The sequence below is a fragment of the Propithecus coquereli genome, unplaced genomic scaffold, assembly GCF_000956105.1.
Source record: "Propithecus coquereli isolate 6110/MARCELLA unplaced genomic scaffold, Pcoq_1.0 Scaffold310, whole genome shotgun sequence".
NCBI lineage: Eukaryota > Metazoa > Chordata > Mammalia > Primates > Indriidae > Propithecus > Propithecus coquereli.
This window is the reverse complement of record NW_012148731.1, coordinates 771,242-789,360: the sequence shown is the minus strand read 5'-3', so window position 1 is coordinate 789,360 and position 18,119 is coordinate 771,242. Positions and strand designations below refer to the sequence as shown.

General features: G+C 51.5%; 1 protein-coding gene across 2 annotated transcripts in view; it reads right to left on the bottom strand.

The window, feature by feature from the left end:
• Positions 1-14,023, bottom strand: part of BDKRB2 (bradykinin receptor B2) — a 28,285-nt gene extending 14,262 nt beyond the window's left edge. Inside the window, exon 1 of one of the 2 annotated variants that reach the window (XM_012650087.1) lies at positions 13,958-14,023. The gene's annotated coding sequence lies outside the window, so the exon portion shown is untranslated. The remainder of the gene's footprint in view (positions 1-13,957) is intronic. The other variant, XM_012650086.1, reaches the window with a different exon arrangement.
• Positions 14,024-18,119: the final 4,096 nt, after the last annotated feature.

The window sequence follows — 18,119 nt, the reverse complement described above, 5'->3', positions numbered from 1 at the left end:
GGAGGACCGCTTGAGACCAGGACTTGGAGGTTGCAGTGAGCTATGATGACACCACTGCACTCTACCTGGGATGACAGAGCAAGACTCTGTCCAAGAAAAAAGACCAGAGAAGCAGAGAGGACAGGAAAAGTTGATCCCTGAGCCCCCAGCATAAGTATTCACATCATGCCTGCACTCAGAGTCAGACAAACTTAGGACATGTCTTGGTTTTGCCTCTATGGGCTGGCTGCCCTGGGGCAGGTGACTTAGCCTCTTGGTAAAATGGGGATAACCTCCCCTGAATAGGGCATTGCGAGCACTGGCGACAGCTTGTTAAGTGCCTGCAACGTATTTTCATTTCTTGTATTTTGTTTCCACATTTCTAAGCACATTACAGATAAACCCCCGCAATGTAGGGACTGTATTATCATCCCTGTTTTACAGATGAGCAAACGGAGGCACAGCCAACGAGACTGGCCTTGGGCTTTGAACCCAGGCCATCTGGGCCAGAATCTCAGCTTGCTTTTTTTTTAAACTTTTTATTATGGAAAATTTTGAATACGTACACAAGTAGATAGCCTGGCACCGTGAAACTCCATATTCACCCAGCTTCGATAGTTACCAACTTACAGCCAGTCTTTCTTCTATACCCAAATCCGCGCCACCCCTTCTGTAGTACTGAGAGCAAATCCTGCATGTCTATCATTTCATCTGCAAACGTTTCAGTATGCATGCCTAAAAGCTAAGGGCTCTTATTTTAGACAGCGCAATTAGACAACCATTATCACTTCTAAAAGAAACTAACAATAATTCCTTCATAGCATCAGCTACCCAGGCAGTATTCCAATTTCCATTCGTCTCCTGAGTTTCGCACTATTTCTTTCCCCCACATTTCATTTTCTTGAATCAGAATCCAAATTACTTCACACGCTGGGCTGGGTAACATGTCTCTTAAGTTTCTTTTCATCTCAGGTTTCCCTGCTGCCTCCTGCTGTCTTTTCTTCCAAACCCCAGCTGATTGGTCTACAGAGTTTGTTTCCCATTGCTTAGAGCAGTGCTGGCCAATGGAAATATCACAGGAGCCACGGAAATAGTTTTAAATTTTCTAGTGGTCCCATTAAAAAAAGTAAAAGACATGGGTGAAATTAATTTTAATTATATTTTTGATTTAACCAAATATACCAAAACATTATCATTTTAATATGTAATCTATATAACAATAATTAATGAGTTATTTTATATTATTTTTTCCAGCTAACGCTTCAAAATCCGTTGTGTTTCACACTTAACTATACATCTCAAGTTGGACATTTGAAGTGCTCAGGGCCACGTGCAGCCAGTGACTGCCACATTGGGCAGTGCAGCTTGTTACGTCCTTCTCAGGGTCTGTGACATTGTGATATAATAGGACATATGTATTTGGCCTTTGACCCTGGTTCCTGACACAGAGCTCCTAAAGCCTTTTGTTCTAATGAGGAGACTCTTCGTGGGCTCCTGGAAGGCTTCAGGATGGAGGCTGGTCCCCAGAAAGACCAGCACAGGAAGAAGCTTGGAACTTTCAGCCCCACCTCCCGTCCTCCAGGAAGGGGACAGGGCCTGGACACTGGGCTAGTGATTGATCATGCCCAGGTGAGGCGGCCTCCACAAGAACCGCTGGAAGGCAGGGCTTGGAGAACTTCCAGGCTGGGGAACACGTGGAGGCGCTGGGAGGGTGTTGTGTCTGGAGAGGGTACGACCCTCTATGCCCCCTCCCCGTATGTGGCCCCAAGCCTGTCCTCCCTTTGGCTGTTCCTGAGTGATATCCTTCATCATAAATCGGTGAACTCAAGTAAAAGCTTCCTTGATGCTGTGAGCTGTTCTAGCAAATAACTGAAACTGAGAGGGGAGCTGTGGGAACCCTTGACTTATAGCTGGTCAGTAAAAAGCACAGGTCACAACCTCCATCCCCCACAAGCTCCCTTGTACCAACCACTCGAACACCTCAAGCAGATTCCTTCTCCTCCAGGAAGCCTTCCCAGACAGCTGATTCTCACTGGCGGTCCCACTCCAATAAGCCCAGCACCCTCTGCCCTGTCTCTAGAGTGTGGCTGTGGTGGTAAAGGACAGCCAGGGCCTGTCCTCAGGGCTCTGCCTGGCGGTGGGGAGTGTGCCCAAAGTCGGGGGCATGGAAGGCTCCCTGGGGCAGGTGACTTCCTGAGGCCTCCGCTCTGTCCACGCATACCAGGCGACCTGGGTTGTACGTGTGGCTCTCGCGTATAGATCGCAGCTGGCTTCTCCATCAGGACCGTGCGGCAAAGGGCGCTGCACTTCACAGTTTACGCTACGGTGGGCTTGCGCAGCTCTTTCCCCGACCCTCACGACTGTCCCGCGAGGGACCTGTTTTGCCTGTTTTACAGACGAGGAAACTGAGGCTCGGCAGAAGGGAGTGATTTACCCCAAGTCACAGACCCCTAAGTGGGGACCCAGGTGACTCCACACACAACCTCCCGAGAGGTGGAAAGAACCAAGAGAGAGCAAGTTGATTGTGGCCACCTGTCTAAGGCAGAGCTGGCTGGAGGAGCCTGCAGACGGGGGCTCCGAAGGGGCTTATGAACACCCTGCCCGAGCCCCCGTCACCTAGCAGTCACTACGGGGCCACCATCTCAGAGCCCAGGGGCTCCTGGGACGCCAGGCTCTGCCCTCTCCTCTGGGCTCCCAGCAGAGGTGCCCTGCGTGGCCAAAGGTGAGCTTGGGGCTGGGCGACTGGGAGGGCAGGAGTGACAAGAAGCCCCGGGCTGGGCCCCAGGTCCCCACTCCTCTGAACCTCAGCTTCCACATCTGCAGGATGGGGATAGTAGGAGTGTCCACCTCTCAGGTTGTCATGAGGGTGAAACGAGCCAGTGCCGTCAGATGCCCAGCCCAGGCGCCGGCACGGAGCTGGTGGCCGTGCTCAGCAGCCGCCATTGGTGTTGCTATAGCTATTGTTAGACTCAACATGTGCCTTTGAGCAGGTAGCTTTTCCCCGCTGGGCCTCAGTTTCCCCATCTGTAGGGCAAGGGACAGTGTAAGGTCCTTCCAGCTATGACACTCTGGCCAGTTTTCCCAAATCTGTTCATTTCGGTGCCAGGCGGGTCTCCCCATTGTAGTGACTTCCTATTAATACATGTTCAGTTGTTGGCATTCACACGCATGTGCATGCACACACACGCACACATACGTGCTTTCCTTTTCCGTCACACCCATCCTGACTGTCACACCCTCAGCCCCTTGAGCACAGAACAGGGTCTTTGCTTCTCTGAATCTCTGATCCTGACACAGCATAACTGCTCATTGAATGTTTGCTGAGCTGAGTTGCTCTTGGCAGTAGTGAGCTCCCTGTCTCTATGGGTATTCAAGTAAAGTGTGGGAAATGTTTCTGGTGTTTTTGGACTAAAATTCCTTAAATTTTATAGATTTAAGCCTAGGACTATATATGGCTGCCCATTCAACACGACAGCCCCTCACCCCTTGGCCTTTCTGGTTCAAGGCACGTATTTTACATTAGTAGGATGCGAGGGCTGCTGGAGGTGCTGACTGTATGTCAGGAGATTTGTGGACCTAAGTTTCCCTTAATCCTCCAAATAACACCGTGGGAGGGATTGTCCCAGGTGTGACCCCAGACAATGTTCGGGGTGAAAATGAACTTCAGACAGGGCACTATCTGAGGCCACCCTGCCTCAGACCACCCCAAGTCTGTGCTTATTCTACCCCGCCAGGCTGTCTTCTTCTCGTAGGGAGGTGGGGGACACAGAAGAGTTCTGCTATCTCTGTTCTGTAACGTGCCCCCCCACACTCCCCCACAGCCCCCCAGGAACTGTACTGTCCAGCTCGGCAGGTAGGAGGGGTCTTGAGACTTGGCCAGGAGCTGGGGCACGGCCTGCACGCAGAGCCCTGGGGGTTATCATCTCTGGTGCTAACACAGGTGGAAAATTCCCACTTCCTGAGCTGGGATCGAGGAGAATTTCTGACATGCATGAGCTTGCCTACTTCCCCTTGTATTTCACATTTTTGGAGCCAGAAACAAAATCCTCCAAGATGCCCTGCCAGGCCGCCTGTGAGTCTGCCTGTGCCTGGCAGAGGGCACCCCAAGGCGGGCTCACCCTCCTGCACACTCTGCCCCGGAGCCAGCTCAGGGGAAAGTGGTAGTCACAGCTCTGTGCCGCTGGGTACTGGCAGACTATTAACCTCTCCGGGCTTGTTTCCCTATAGGTAAAATGGCCTGGGTTGTTAGAAGGTGTTCAATCAACATTAGATTACTATTAAGAGGAGTTTGCATTTGAGGAGACGCCAGCTTGCCTGTCTCCAGGATCCGCCTTGGACTGCCGCTCTGGTTTACTGCAGGCGTCCTTGGAGCCAAGGCAATGTACAAATAATCTAGTCTGCAAGTGTTCAGTGGGCCAGTCACAGACTGAGGGAGGCAGGCAGATGGCTTCGATGTCTTCTCTGCATAGGGTCAGGCGGAAGGAGAAGGTTGAGTGGCTCCCAAACCTGTCTCCAGAAAATTCAATTTTTGGATACTTTGGAGATGCAAATCCAGAACCTAAGAAAAGGTCCTTTCCTTTTTGCTTGGCATTTCTAAAAATAACGAAAGGACAGGAAAAGCTTCATGCACCGAGATGTTCATCATCATGTTAATGAGGGACATAGAAAACAACCTAAATGTTTAGGACTAGGGAACTGGTTAAATACACGATCCTAGGCTGGGCGTAGTGGCTCACGCCTGTAATCCTAGCGCTCTGGGAGGCCAAGGCGGGAGGATCGCTTGAGGTCAGGAGTTTGAGACCAACCTGAGCAAGAGTGAGACCCCATCTCTACTAAAAAAATAGAAAAAAATTAGCCAGACAACTAAAAATAGAAACAAAAAATTAGCTGGGCGTGGTGGCTCACGCCTGTAGTCCCAGTTACTCGGGAGGCTGAGGCAGGAGGATGGCTTGAGCCCAGGAGTTTGAGGTTGCTGTGAGCTAGGCTGACGCCATGGCACTCACTCTAGCCCGGGCAACAAAGTGAGACTCTGTCTCAAAAAAAAAAATGATAGAGAAAGGCTGACACTCCAACAAGCAAGAGGGAATTCTTCCTGCCTTTGGACTGGAACATTAACTTTTTTCCTGCTGTTGGACTGAACTAGACCATTAGCTTTCCTGGTTCTCAAGCCTTCAGAGTCAGACTGAAACTAAACCAGTGGCTCTCCTGGGTCTCCATCTTGCCGACTCACCCTGCAGATCTTGGGATTTCCAGCCTCCATAATTATGTGAGCCAATTCCTTATAATAAATCTCTTTATATAGCTCTAAAAAAAATGATAAATACACGATCCTAAATCCATGCAATGAATATTAAGCAGGCATGAAAAAACAATGCTTCTACGAGTTTACCAAAAATGAGAGACTACTTCTGATACTGTGGCAAGGGAACAAAATGCTGGGTACTGAACTGCACATACAACATGGTTCAAAAATCTGAAAAGCAAAATACCAAATTATTACTGCTGCTGGGTGTCTTTGAGCATGGGTTGCTTTTGAGTTTTCTTTATTCTTTTTTTTTTTCTATTTTTTTAGCCCTTCATAGCCATAGAGTTTTCTTTATTCTTTGTAGTAGTTTCCAAGTTTTCTATGATGAACACATACTGCTTTTGTAATAAAAATATTTCAAAAGCCAAATATTTTTTTCCATTTTTTAAAAAAATGGGAAATGAATTATGGGTTAGTTTATGTAAGAATGTTAATCAGCCAATTTGCACTCAAAGGAAAGGCCTTGCTTACCTAAAAACTGGTAAATAAATGCACAATCATGTTTTAATTTAAAACGAAATGTTTAAAGTATTTGCAAACTGCTTCTTCAATAATTCCCTGTGGTACCCAAACACCTTCTCTGAGCAGGTGGGGTCAGTGGCTGCTGATGACCTGGGAAAAGCCACCGGCTGGGACCCGGTGCAGGGGCGCCCTGGGATGATGAGATTTCCTACTGGGCTGCAAAATCCACTCGTTATCACAGGATTCAGCCTGATTTCATAACTCTATGTCCCAGTGAAACAAAGGAAAGAGACAGGAGCAAATTCTTCTCCAGGCTTCGGTCTCCATCCTGATTCACACCTCCGTCGGTGGGGTTATAAGTCTTTGAGTGATTTTTTTCATGAGGGCTTCAGGACTGGCATTTTTTGTGAACCTTTCACATTTAAGCATGTCTTTCTGCAGCCTTTGCTTACGAAAGACCATTCAGCATCACACTGTTTCTCTCCTAAGTGTACAGCTGCTTCTCTGAGGGTCTGATGCATTGCAGAAGAGCCTGAAGCTGGACTGATTTTTCTTGCTTTGCAGGTTTCTGTCCACAGACACAGCATCATTAGTGAAAACCCCCTGAGGAACTAGGGGCCAGGATGGAAAGGAGACCTTTCCGGGGGCTGATGGAAACCCCCAACAGGCAGATCGTGCCTCCCCAGCACTCCCTTGACAGAGGCTGGGATGCTGTGCCCAGGTTTGGCTGCAGGCTGCTCTGGGCCACCCAGCTGAGCAGCATCCAGTGATCCCTGTCCATCAACTTACTATAATTCTCTGTGCAGCACAAAGCACTTCCGGATACATCCCTCCTCCAAAGAGCCAGCTCTTGGCTTTTCCTTAGTTGGCTTACTGATATTAATGCTTTCCTTCTTTCTAATTAGTCATTTTGTGTTTGCCATCATTATTTTCTTTATTCTACTTTTTCTGGCCATTTTTAAATATCTAGTTTATTGAATTAGACATTTAATTCATTTATTTGCAATCTTTATGGGTTAGTAATTTTAAAAAAATGTAAAGATATGAATCCTCCTTTGAATATGGCTTTGGCTGCATCCCATAAATTTGATAAGTAGTGTTCTCATAGTCATTTTTCAAATATCTATAATTTTAGTTTTGATGATCTATCTTTTTGATGGAAGACTTTTGAGGAAGAGTGTTTTCTAAAATTTTCAAGTGGTTTGTGATCTTTGGTTTTTATATTTGACATTAATTTCCACAATATAGTCAGGTAATGCAGCCTATAATAATTATATATCTGGGACTATATTGACTTTGTTCTTAGGGCCTACAACAAGATCAATTTCTGTAAATGCACCTTGGAATAAATATTTCAGGAGTGTAGATTCTTTGTAGGGTACAGTGTAATATATCCTGTTTCTACTCTTCTAATAGTTATCTTTAAAATTTTGACAAACATGCTAGAACCTATATCCATATATTAGTATCAAGAGTAAAAAAATAATTGTCCTTCTAGATAAGATAAAAATTTTAGCATACATCTTATTCTTCCTTTCCTTTCTCTTCCCACTTTCAGATTTAGTTGAAATAACATGAAATTTTTGTTCCAGATTATCATCAAATTGTTTATGTCTTTTCTATTCTAAGCAGCCTTTGTAAACAGTTGTCAGGCTTCCTAACCACATTACAACCAACTTATTAGCAAAAACCTTAGACTCGTTTCATTAATCATAATTTTTCTGTAATATGCCTTCCCTTTTCTGGAATTATTTAATGCAATTAATTTCTCATTTAGCTTGAATGTTTAATCAAGTCTTTTTTTTTTTCAGAAAAAAAAATCCTCCCTGACCGTTCCCCCACCAGGATCTGAGTCTGGGTGAGCAGAGGCTGTTTTTGGGTGGCTCGTAGCCCTGGGGCCCAGCACAGAGCTGGCACACAGCAGACGCTCAGCGAAGGCACTTCCTCAGATAGCGTCAATGACTCCAATGACCTCAGGGCCTGCCAGGCTCCCTGAGGTCCTATCCTCTCCCTCCCTGTCTCCTTGCTGCACAGGCTCTTGGTGCAGCCACAAATGTGTGAATTGCTCCCCTCTCTTCTTTTTCAGGCCCTCTTCTCACACCTGGAGAGAGATTTAGGACAGATCCCACCTGCAGAAATGGGAACATTGCAGGATTTTGCCTCTTTTTTCTTTCTTTTTTTTTTGGAGACGGAATCTCACTTTGTCACCCTGGTTAGAGTGTAGTGGTGTCCTTATAACTCATAGCAATCTCAAGCTCCTGGACTCAAGTGATCCTTCTGCCTCAGCCTGCTGAGTAGCTGGGACTACAGGCGCGCCACCACACTTGGCTAATTTTTCTATTTTTAGTAGAGATGGGGTCTTGCTCTTGCTCAGGCTGGTCTTGAACTCCTGACCTCAAGCAATCCTCCTGCCTCGGCCTCCCAGAGTGCTAGGATATAGGCGTGAGCCACCTTGCTTGGCCTCTTTTTTATTTCTATTCTAGTTTTTTTTGCTTTTTATTAATATATTTAAATTTTTGCAAAGAGATATATGCATGCTTATGATCATGATAAAATTTCAGAGTGCAAAAGAGAATATAGCGACAAGTAAACCTCCTCTGGGCCCTGTCCCTGCCCTGTCACCCTCCAGAGATGGCCACTGTCACTGGGGTCTGTTTCCAGATGTCTTCTGGGCTTTCAGGAACAGATGTGCCCCATCCCTGTGTCAGGATGCCATGGGAGCCCCCAAATGCACCACCTGCTGGTGCCCTCACCTCTCTGCCTTCAATGATCTGTTGACCCACCTCATTGTTTCCTGGCCTCGCAGTGTCCAGAGTAGGACTCCCCTTAATGCACCACATGCCTCAGGGAGTTCCCGATTCTTTTTACATAGTTTCCAGTTCTGCTATTATTTACATCCGCAGAAACTGAGACTCCAAGAGGCTAAATCTCTTGCCCTAGGTCATGCAGTGGGGGAGGCGTGGGGTGGGATTCAATCCCTGTGGCTGTCTGCAGAAGAAGTGGGGACAGGAGGAGAAGGAGGAGGGAAAGAGAGGAAAGGGAGGGGAGGGAGACATCCATCCTCAGCTTGGGAGTCTATCACCTGAATGTGCCTGTGCCCAGTTCATTTGATGAGCCCCTGTTTTCTGTTGGTTTGGCTACCACAAGTGGCCCGCACAGACCCCCTTGTCCGCAGGCCCTTGCCTGTGTACGAGCATACCTGTATCAGGTGAGCACACTTTCCCGCCTCCCTTGCCATGTTCTTGCACTCCAGCCATTCCTTTCTGATCGTTGCTGTTCAGAAAGACCCTGGAGGTTCCTTCTCTCACCTGTCACTTTACTAGCAGGCAAAGTGGGGGCCAGAGAGGGGCTGAGTGACGCCACCCTCCCTCCGTCGCAGTCAGAGATTGGCCCCCACAGGTGCGTTCTTAGAGCACAGCAGGTGCCAAGCACGGGGCTGGGTGCTGGGTGCTGGGGCTGAGGCCCTGTCTTTCCCTCCAGAGGCCTCCTGCTTGGTAGCGAAGGCAAGACACAGCTTGGTGCTTCCCAAAACGTTTAGGCCCAACTCCATGTGGAGGGGAGCTCGCCATGAGCTGTGTGGAGGCCGGGAGTTCTCAGGGAGGGGGTTTCTGTCCTTCCCTGAGAGGGTGGAGGGGCAGTGACAGAGCCCAGATGCCAAATCTCTCTGGGCTGTGGGCACTGGGAGGAAGGGCCTGCGGGTGGCTTTCGGGTCCAGGACGGACCCTTTGCTAGGGTGGCTTGTTTCAAAGTATGGTTCAAGGCCCCCCTGCTTCAAAGTCCATGGAGATATTAGCAAGTCCAGACCCCAAATTGGAGTCCCCAGAGCGGGGCCCTGGTATTTGCCAGGTGACCAGGCTCCAGGTGATTCTGATGCACAACAAGATTTTGGTCTTTCCCCGACAGACCACACGGGCCCCTGCAGTGTGAATACTCGAGAAACCCGCAGGGAAGAGGAGGAGAATGGCCTGATGGGCACAAGTCAGCACAGTGACCACAGCGATGGGGCTGTGCGGGAGTCCAGCACTCTACAGTTTACAACACCCCACGAGATGCCCCTCCTCGGGCGCTGCTGGTTTCCAGGGGGTGCTCAGGGGCCAGTGCCCGCCACTGCCCGCCCCTGGGGGCAGAGATCAGACAGGCCCAGAGAGGTTGGTGGCGGGTGGTGTGGGACAGGCCTGACTATACCTGAAGGTTGAGCCCTGGAGGGAAGTGTGAGCAGGGCTCTTGCTGTCACCTCCTACAGGCGCGTTGCCTGGGAACATGAGCATTCACACAGGTGGGGGCCTTTTCTCTGGGAATCCCTCTAGCTGCAATGCAAACACAGCACCTCTGACAGTCCCAGGCCCTTGTTCCTGCTTCCATAGACCTTCCTTCTGCTACCTGGGCACCCAGTGTGCCTGGCATCCCATTTACTACACCAGCACCATCTGAGTGAAGCCTCACGATGGTCCTCGACAATAGGAATGCTTGTCCCCATTGTACAAGTGAGGAAACTGAGGCTCAAAGAGCCTCCCTGGTTGATAAGGACACAGTTGGGATTTGAACCCAGAGCTGTGTTTGTTCCACCCTCCTTTGTGCTGTGATGGTTTGGGGGGGCAGGGGTGTCACATTTTTCTAGCCTCCAGAACCCTACAGATCCCACTTTGATGACAGAGTCAAAGAAATACCTGACTCCTTAGGTTTGTTCTGGAAGGGAACCTGGGGGCTTGTGTTTTGGGGGAGCAGGGCCTTAGGTCCCCAGGAAAACCAGAGCGACTCGGAGGAGGGATTGAACATTTCCCACTTTTCGTGGAGGACAGATTAAGCATCTGTAGACACTTAGCTCAGAGACGACCAACAAGGACTAGAATCACACGAACTCCAGAGAATGGAACGTGGGCCCGTCGCTCGGTCTGAGGAAGCGCTTTCTAACCGCCGAGATGGAATGGGCTGCCTTAGGGTGAGCTCCCGGCCCTGTTCACTACCGCGAATACTCACGGTTCGGGGATCCCTGGGCTGAGAGTGATGCATTTGGGGTCTCAAGTCTTAGCAGCTTCTGACTGACTCATGACCCCAAGGTATTCTGGGTGTCCAAGCGCCTTCCCGAATTCTCAAAGCGACACGCAGATCTGCTCTGTGTGCTTTTTTTTAAGAGCCGTTTTAGGTTCACAGCGAAATCAAGAGGGAGAAGGTGCAGAACGTTCCCACGTACCCCTGCGCCCCCAGCGTCCGCCATTGTCAATACCCCCTCCGGAGAGGCACGTCTGTTACAACGGATGAACCTACTGACACGTCACCACCCGCAGCTCATAATTGCGTTCGAGTTCGCGGCTGGTGTCGCTCACGCTGCAGGTTTGGCAGATGCCTGCGGACGTGAATCCGCCATCCCAGCAGCGTGCGCAGGAGTCCCATGCCCTGAAGATCCTCTGTGCTCTGCCCGTACGTCCCTCTCCACCGCCCCCTGGCAAACGCTGATTTCTGTCCCCATAGCTCTGCCTTTTCCAGACCGTCACGTGCAGCTGGAATCACACGGCAGGACGCCTTTTCAGACTGGCTCCTTCACTTAGTAATGTGCTCTGTGTGCCGGGTGCCCGGTGTTCATTTATTCCTTCATTCACTTAACCATTCGTTCTTCCCCAGACACTGCCCGGCGCCCGCTCTGTGCCGGGCACGGTTCTCAGAGCAGAGGAGAAAGTTGTGACTGGATGGACAAGGCCCCTGCTTTCATCCTGAAAACCAGAGTCCCCTGGTGCTATGGTCTGAATGTCTGTGTCCCTCCAAAATGCATAAGCTGAGACTTAATCCCCAGCGTGGGGGTATTAGGAGGTGAGACCTTTGGGAGGTGATTAGGCCATGCCCCCACTGCAAGCAATGGGACTGGTGCCCTTTAAAAGAGGTTTCATTGGGCTGGGCGCGGTGGCTCACGCCTGTAATCCTAGCACTCTGGGAGGCCGAGGCGGGTGGATTGTTTGAGCTCAGGAGTTCGAGACCAGCCTGAGCAAGAGTGAGACCCCCGTCTCTACTAAAAAAAATAGAAAGACATGGTCTGGACAACTAAAAATATATAGAAAAAATTAGCCAGGCACGGTGGTGCATGCCTGTAGTCCCAGCTACTCGGGAGGCTGCGGCAGGAGGATGGGAGAGTTTGAGGTTGCTGTGAGCAAGGCTAACTCCATGGCACTCACTCTAGCCCGGGCAACAGAGTGAGACTCTGTTTAAAAAAAAATAATAAATAAAAAAAAAAATAAAAGAGGTTTGATTGTTTAAGATGTGTACATAGAAACAAAAATAAAATAAAAGCAGCTTGAGGGACCTTGTTTGCCCTTCTGCCACAGGAGGACACACCGAAGGCGCCATCTATGAGGAATGGGCTCACCAGACACCCAGTCTGGCCGTGCCTTGATCTCGGACTTCCCAGACTCCACGACTGTGAGAAATAAGGGTCTGTTGTTTGTAAATCGCCCCGTCTACGGTCATTTCTCATAGCAGCCCGAATAAGACACCTGCAAGTCTACAGGGCTCCTCCTCGCCCCCTGCAGCTGGGCCCCTCCCTGACCGCAGGAGCTCACCTGAGGGGCAGCCCTAAGTTACTCTCAGACACCCGCGGAACTTTCCGCTGAGCAGCCGCAGTGTTAGCGGAGACCACACGGCACAGCTGTGTCCATTGCTGGGTGCCACTGGCCAGCGCAGGCCGAATTTGGTCTAAGCCAACGTCCTCAGACTCACTGGAGGCGCAATCGTCCAGACCTCCCGTTTCCAAGGGAGAGCCTACGTCCCAGGGAGGTCGCGGCTTTTTCCTGGACCCCGAGCAAAGGGCTGCGCTGAGGTTATGTCCTCGCACGGACACTCAGCTTCCTCGTGTGCACAGTGCGGGGCTCGGAGCGCATGATTGTGCGGTTTTTCCAAGTTCAGGGCAGAGCTGGGATGAGACCCTGGGGTCCTGGCTGTGGGGCCAGCACACGTGTCTTCTCATTTTCAATGTTTTCCCAAACCCCTTCTCCTGCCTGTCCTACCCCAACCAGGAGGAAGACAGAACAAACTCTCCAAGATCATGGGGCTCACTACTGTGGAATGTCCCCGTCACCCTTGCTGCTGCCAGGGCCAGAAGGACACAGCACGGTTTTTCTCCAAAGGAGCTGGGTCACAGGACGTCAGCAATGACCTTTGGGGTCACTCACCCTGTCTCCGGCCACCCAAATCCTTCTCCCACTCACAGAAAGCATAAAAGGTGGGGTTGGCCCAGGACTTCCGATCGCCCCACACCTGGGCCAGAGCTCCCACTTCCTGTGGGCTGCGGGAGCTGCAGGCAGCCTGTGACTCAGTGAGGCGCATTCTGACCTGCCCGGAGAGCGACGCCCGCTGCCCACCCCGCCCAGGCTGCGAAAGCGCCTGCTCTCGGCAACTCCAGTGATGGCCACCGTTTATCCAGTAGCTACGACACATGTGGCGCTTCACGGCCAGGAGCCTGTTTCTAGCTTTGCATAAGGAACTGCCAGGTCTTCCTATGGCTCAGGAGACCTGGACAAAATCACTTGCCCAGCAATGTCCCCCACAGGGTGAGAGCAGAGCTGGGACCCCAACCCAGGGCTGGGTGCAAAGCCCATGCTCTATCCCACCCCTCTGCCCGGGCAGCCAGGACCACAACGGGAGGGACGAAAAGCCTGAAACACAGTCACCACCACCAACCACCTCGGTGCACCTCAGCCAGTATTCACAAACCCTCTCCCGTCTGCTGTCTGATTTAACCTCTGCCCTCCCCAGGGAGCAGGGTACTTTGCGGACAGAGAACCTGAAGCTCAGAGAGGTTGAATAGCTTGTTCGGGTCACACAGAACCAGTGAGTGGCACAGCTGTGAGTGACAAGCCAGCTTTTGGAGTCCCCACCCCACACCCAACCCCGCTACATCGAGCGCCCTCCTCGCTGTTTCAGTCCAAAGCGTCCACCCAGAGTCTACGGAGATCAAACCACGACATCCCTCATACACTTAACACCTCGCTTCAGGGACAGGACAAACCCACAACCAACAGCGCAATTCCTCCTGCCGGGAACCCCTCTCCCCAGATCCCTGGCCAGACCTGGGGAAGGAAGGAACTTTTCCCAACGCCCCAGGACCAGAGGAAACTCCTCCCCACGCCTGGGAGTCAGCCCCCGCTGCCACCCTCCCTCCGAGCCAGACAGCGTGTCCTCCCTGCAAAGGTGAGGTGGCTGTACCAGCCCCTGCCTGGCACCCACCTTGTCTGGAGCAAGCTGCGTGGGCACTGTGGTGGTTCCCTCGGTCGAGCGGGGCTGCCTGGCGTCCCCAGCCCTCCACAGAGCGAGGAGCCCGAGCTGGAGTGGCAGCGGGAACAGCTCATCTTTCAAGGGCTGGGTGGTGATGTCACCACCCTCTTGGGCACTTCCTCCCTCCACCTCCTGCTGAGCTGCACGCTCTGTCAGGAGCTTGAGTTGGGCGGGCTGCAGAGGCCAGGCAGGATGGCCGCAGCTGCCCCCCGGCTCCCGCTCCCAGCCCCTCCTGCCCTCTGAGCCCTGGGGCTCCCCGAGCCTCTCCGCGTTCACCCCAGGAATGCTCTGCTGTGTAGACAGGCAGCCCATTAGAGCCCTGGGGCGGCAATCGCCTCCCAGCGGACCACAGAGTGGCCTGAGAAACTCCACGTGAACAAATCCGCCTGACGTTACCTTTACTGCTGACCATTTCTTATTTTCCTGAGGTGACGGTTCTGTGTCTGAGTTCTAGGTGTGAACAGTGGGCATTTACACACAGTGTGTAAACAGAAGGTGGCCAGGTGGGCAGGGGGAGTTCTGAAATTCCTCTGTATGCCATGCATGCCGCCCACAGGTGACAGCGGCAGAACCCGGGGGTCATCGTCCAAGAACAGCCACCTTTCCGCCCCCTGTTTTCCGGGGCAGTTGAGTGCATGCCCCCGAGACATGGCCGTTTCCTTGGAGATGTTGTAAAGCAGTTTCCTCCAGTCCAGTTCGGCTCTACGACTTACAAACAATCCTCACCCTTAACACTCCCAGAACCAGAGGGAGGAGCTGGAAAGTGCTGGGACTTTCAGAACTTTTTAAAAAGTTTTAAAACCCTTCCTTCCAAAGAGACCAGATGAGAGTGGGCCCGGCGAGCTGGGGAGTAGATAGGGGTGTCACAGCCCCTCCCCTGCAACTTCTATGAGTCAGCAAACCAGTGATGGCGTCCAGTCCCATCGTCACAGAGATGGGGAAACCGAGTCCCAGAAAGGCTTATGGGGTGGCCCTGGCCCCAGCCCTGGCCTGGCTGTGAACTGGCTGTACGCTCTTGAGCGAAGTCCCTCCCGACCTGCTGTGTCAGTTGACTCATCTGTGCACCAGCCTGTTCGACCACTTTGGGGCTCCTTGCCCTGGCCTTACTGGACCGCCCAGTGAGGATGGAGATCTGTGGTTAGGCTTCCCGGAGCCCGCGAGCCCTCTAAAATGGTGTGTGTGTGCTTTTCCCTGGGTCCCCATCAAGTTATTGAAGGGGTCTACGATCTAAAACATGCGGAGACCAACAAGAAGAGACAGAGTCCTTCTGATGCCTCTTCCAGCGTGGACATCATAGGGTTCTGCATCTAAGAGTTGAAAATCCTCAAAGATCTGAATCCAGTGTCGATGCTTCTGGAAATACCATCAACTGAGAAAGTTCCAAAAGACATCTGCCCGTGTATACATGTCTCCATCCATCACTGTCATTTATTACTAGTTTTTGAAAAAATGCCGTCTTGATCAAGTCTTGAGGTCCTTGCTAGAGCAGGTGATTAAGTCCACACTCCAGCCACTTTGCTTACTGCCTCTCACGCTCTGGGCCACTCTGCATCTGCCCTAATCACCTTGGAGCCTGGTATCAAACAACAATGGACAGCCCCTATAACCTGGGAATCACAAAATTATTCAAATTAGCCAATCCACAGGGAGCCCAGGAAACCTCGCTAACCCCACTCATGTGCCACATAAGCTGCTGCCTGTAGTTCCAGCTTGCTGGGACCCTGCCCCACGTGGCCCTGCCTGGCAGCCTCTCATCTGGAGCTGTAAGAAACAAAAAGTTCTACCCTTTCTCTATTCACGTGTCACTGCATTGTGCCCTGCCATCAAAAGAATCTTTAACTCTTGCAAGACAAATACCCACTCTTCCGTTCATCTAACTTGCATCTACCCACCCATCTACCCACACGTCCCTCCACCTACTCATCCGTCCATCCATCTATCCATCTACCTGCCCATCCACCCACCCACCCGCTCATGTATCGGATACCCACACAGCCATGCAGTGCGTTGTCAGGTAAGCGAATGAATCAGACAAACCCATCCCTGGGGGAGTCTGTACTGAGGCCAGTCCCCTGCCAGTGGGCAGAGCCAGGCTGGGGGATCATTTCCAAGTGCTCCTTGTGGACTCAGTAGCAGCCCACAGTAGTTTACATCTGGGTGAGCACAGCTCGTGTCCTTCAGTATTGCACTGAGAAAGTTTGGCTAAGCCCTTCCTGCCCAGTCCCTGCAGCTGCGGCCAGACCACACCCCCTCACCACTCGGTGGGCTTGGCTGAGGTCTGCAGGGGGTGTCTCAGCCCTGCCAGGGCTCGGAGTTCTAGCCAGCCCAGCTGCACTCAGGGAAGACTAAAGAGGGAACCAGTTATTCCTGCAAAACACTGATGGCCTCCCCACTAAGCAGGGCCCCTTCATGTGGCATGGTAAGAATCTGCCGGTACAGCCTGCCCAGCCACGCCAGCCCTCTGTACCTTAGCCCCACGGAGCCCCTTCAGGCTCCCGAAAGTAACAGGATAGCACTTGATGCTGGGCCTTTGCACATGCCGTAGTCTCTGCCTAAAACACCCTTCCTATGCCTTTGCTTGGTCACACCCACTGTCCTCTTAGGAGGCTGCCTGGGGGCCTTCCCTGAGGCCTTGGTTAGGGACCGTGTCCTGTCTGCACTCGTCAGCCTGCCTGTTTCCTCCCACAGCCGGGGACTGTTCTTGGTGCACTGAGAACACCGCGAGGCAGGTGTCTTCCTTATGGTGATTTCTCACCTGGCACACAGTGGGCGGAATGAAGGCACAGCCCAGTCTATGGGGAAAAGCCCCCGGGTCCATCCTCACTGGGGTGAAGCAAAGGCCAAACAAAACAGAAAAGCACAAAAGCAGACTATAGACACGTAGACACACATGTTTGTTTATGAATGTCCGCCCTGCACCCCAGTGTTCTGGAACATTCTCTCCACATGTCTGTGTGTGAGCCAGAGGTCTGTCCTCCCAGGAAGGCCATTATCCGTTGGCCTCAGGGAGTGGGCTGTGCTTTTGTCCAGAACTGCACAGTACTGAGCAGAAAGCCGCTCCCTTGTCCTCTGTCACTCAGCAGCTGCCCTGCAGTGGGCTGACCTGTTACACACGCCTGAGACAGCCCAGCCACAGAAAACTGGAAAGTGGAGTCGGAAGGCGAGTGCGGGTTTTGATTCACGGCAGAACACATGCAAAGTCCGCCTGGTTGGCACTGACGCCCACACTTAGGAACCCCACAGAGCACCTCCAGCCAACGTGCCCGTGACTGCCCTCCCGGCCTGCTTCCTGCCTCTGGCCCCTCCCCAGAGGCCTCCAGCACAGGCCCGAGCCCTCCGGCCCCAGCTCCGGCCCCTCCTGGCTGCCCACTGCCGAGCAGCCTCTGTGCCAGACCCTGTCGCAGCACGTGATCCAGGTTAGTCCATGTTATGCCACTGATACTTCACAACAAGCCGAGGAGGGTATTATAAATCATCATGCCCATTTCACGGATGAGGAAACAGAGGCTTAACTTGGCCTAAATCCTGCAGATTGTAAACAGCAGAGCCAAGATTTGAGCCTAAGTCTCACTGCATAGCGGCACCTCTCTCTTTCCTCTAAAGGAATATGCAGCTTTTTAAAAAAACTGATCATATACATAATATCTATGTCTAGTTTCTCTGTTGATTGAGCTCAATGTGTAAGATAAAATGAAAATCATCTGAAAAGTGCACTGCTTGGAGGCGTTTAAGAATTTGGTGCCATGCTTACATCAGCTGACATTTACCTGTGATACAGTATGCACAATGTCGTAGATGTCCTTGCTTCGACATATCCCGTTCTACACGAACGGGATCATGCCATATATGCTGTTGTTTTAAGCTATGAATTTCTCCCGTTCTGTCACTCTTTTGCTTCCTGTGCTGCCCTCCCTCCCACCACCCTTTCCTGAGCACCTCACCAGGGTGCCCGACAGCCGGGCCAACTCAGAATTTGTGGGGCTGGTACAAAGTGAAAATGTGGGGCCCCTTCTTCAAAGAGTGGGAAAGAAGTACTCATAAAGCCTTTTCCTTTCTTCTGTGTCTCTCTCTCGACTTATCATGGTGGGTTTTTTTATTTGCAACTTAATGTCGT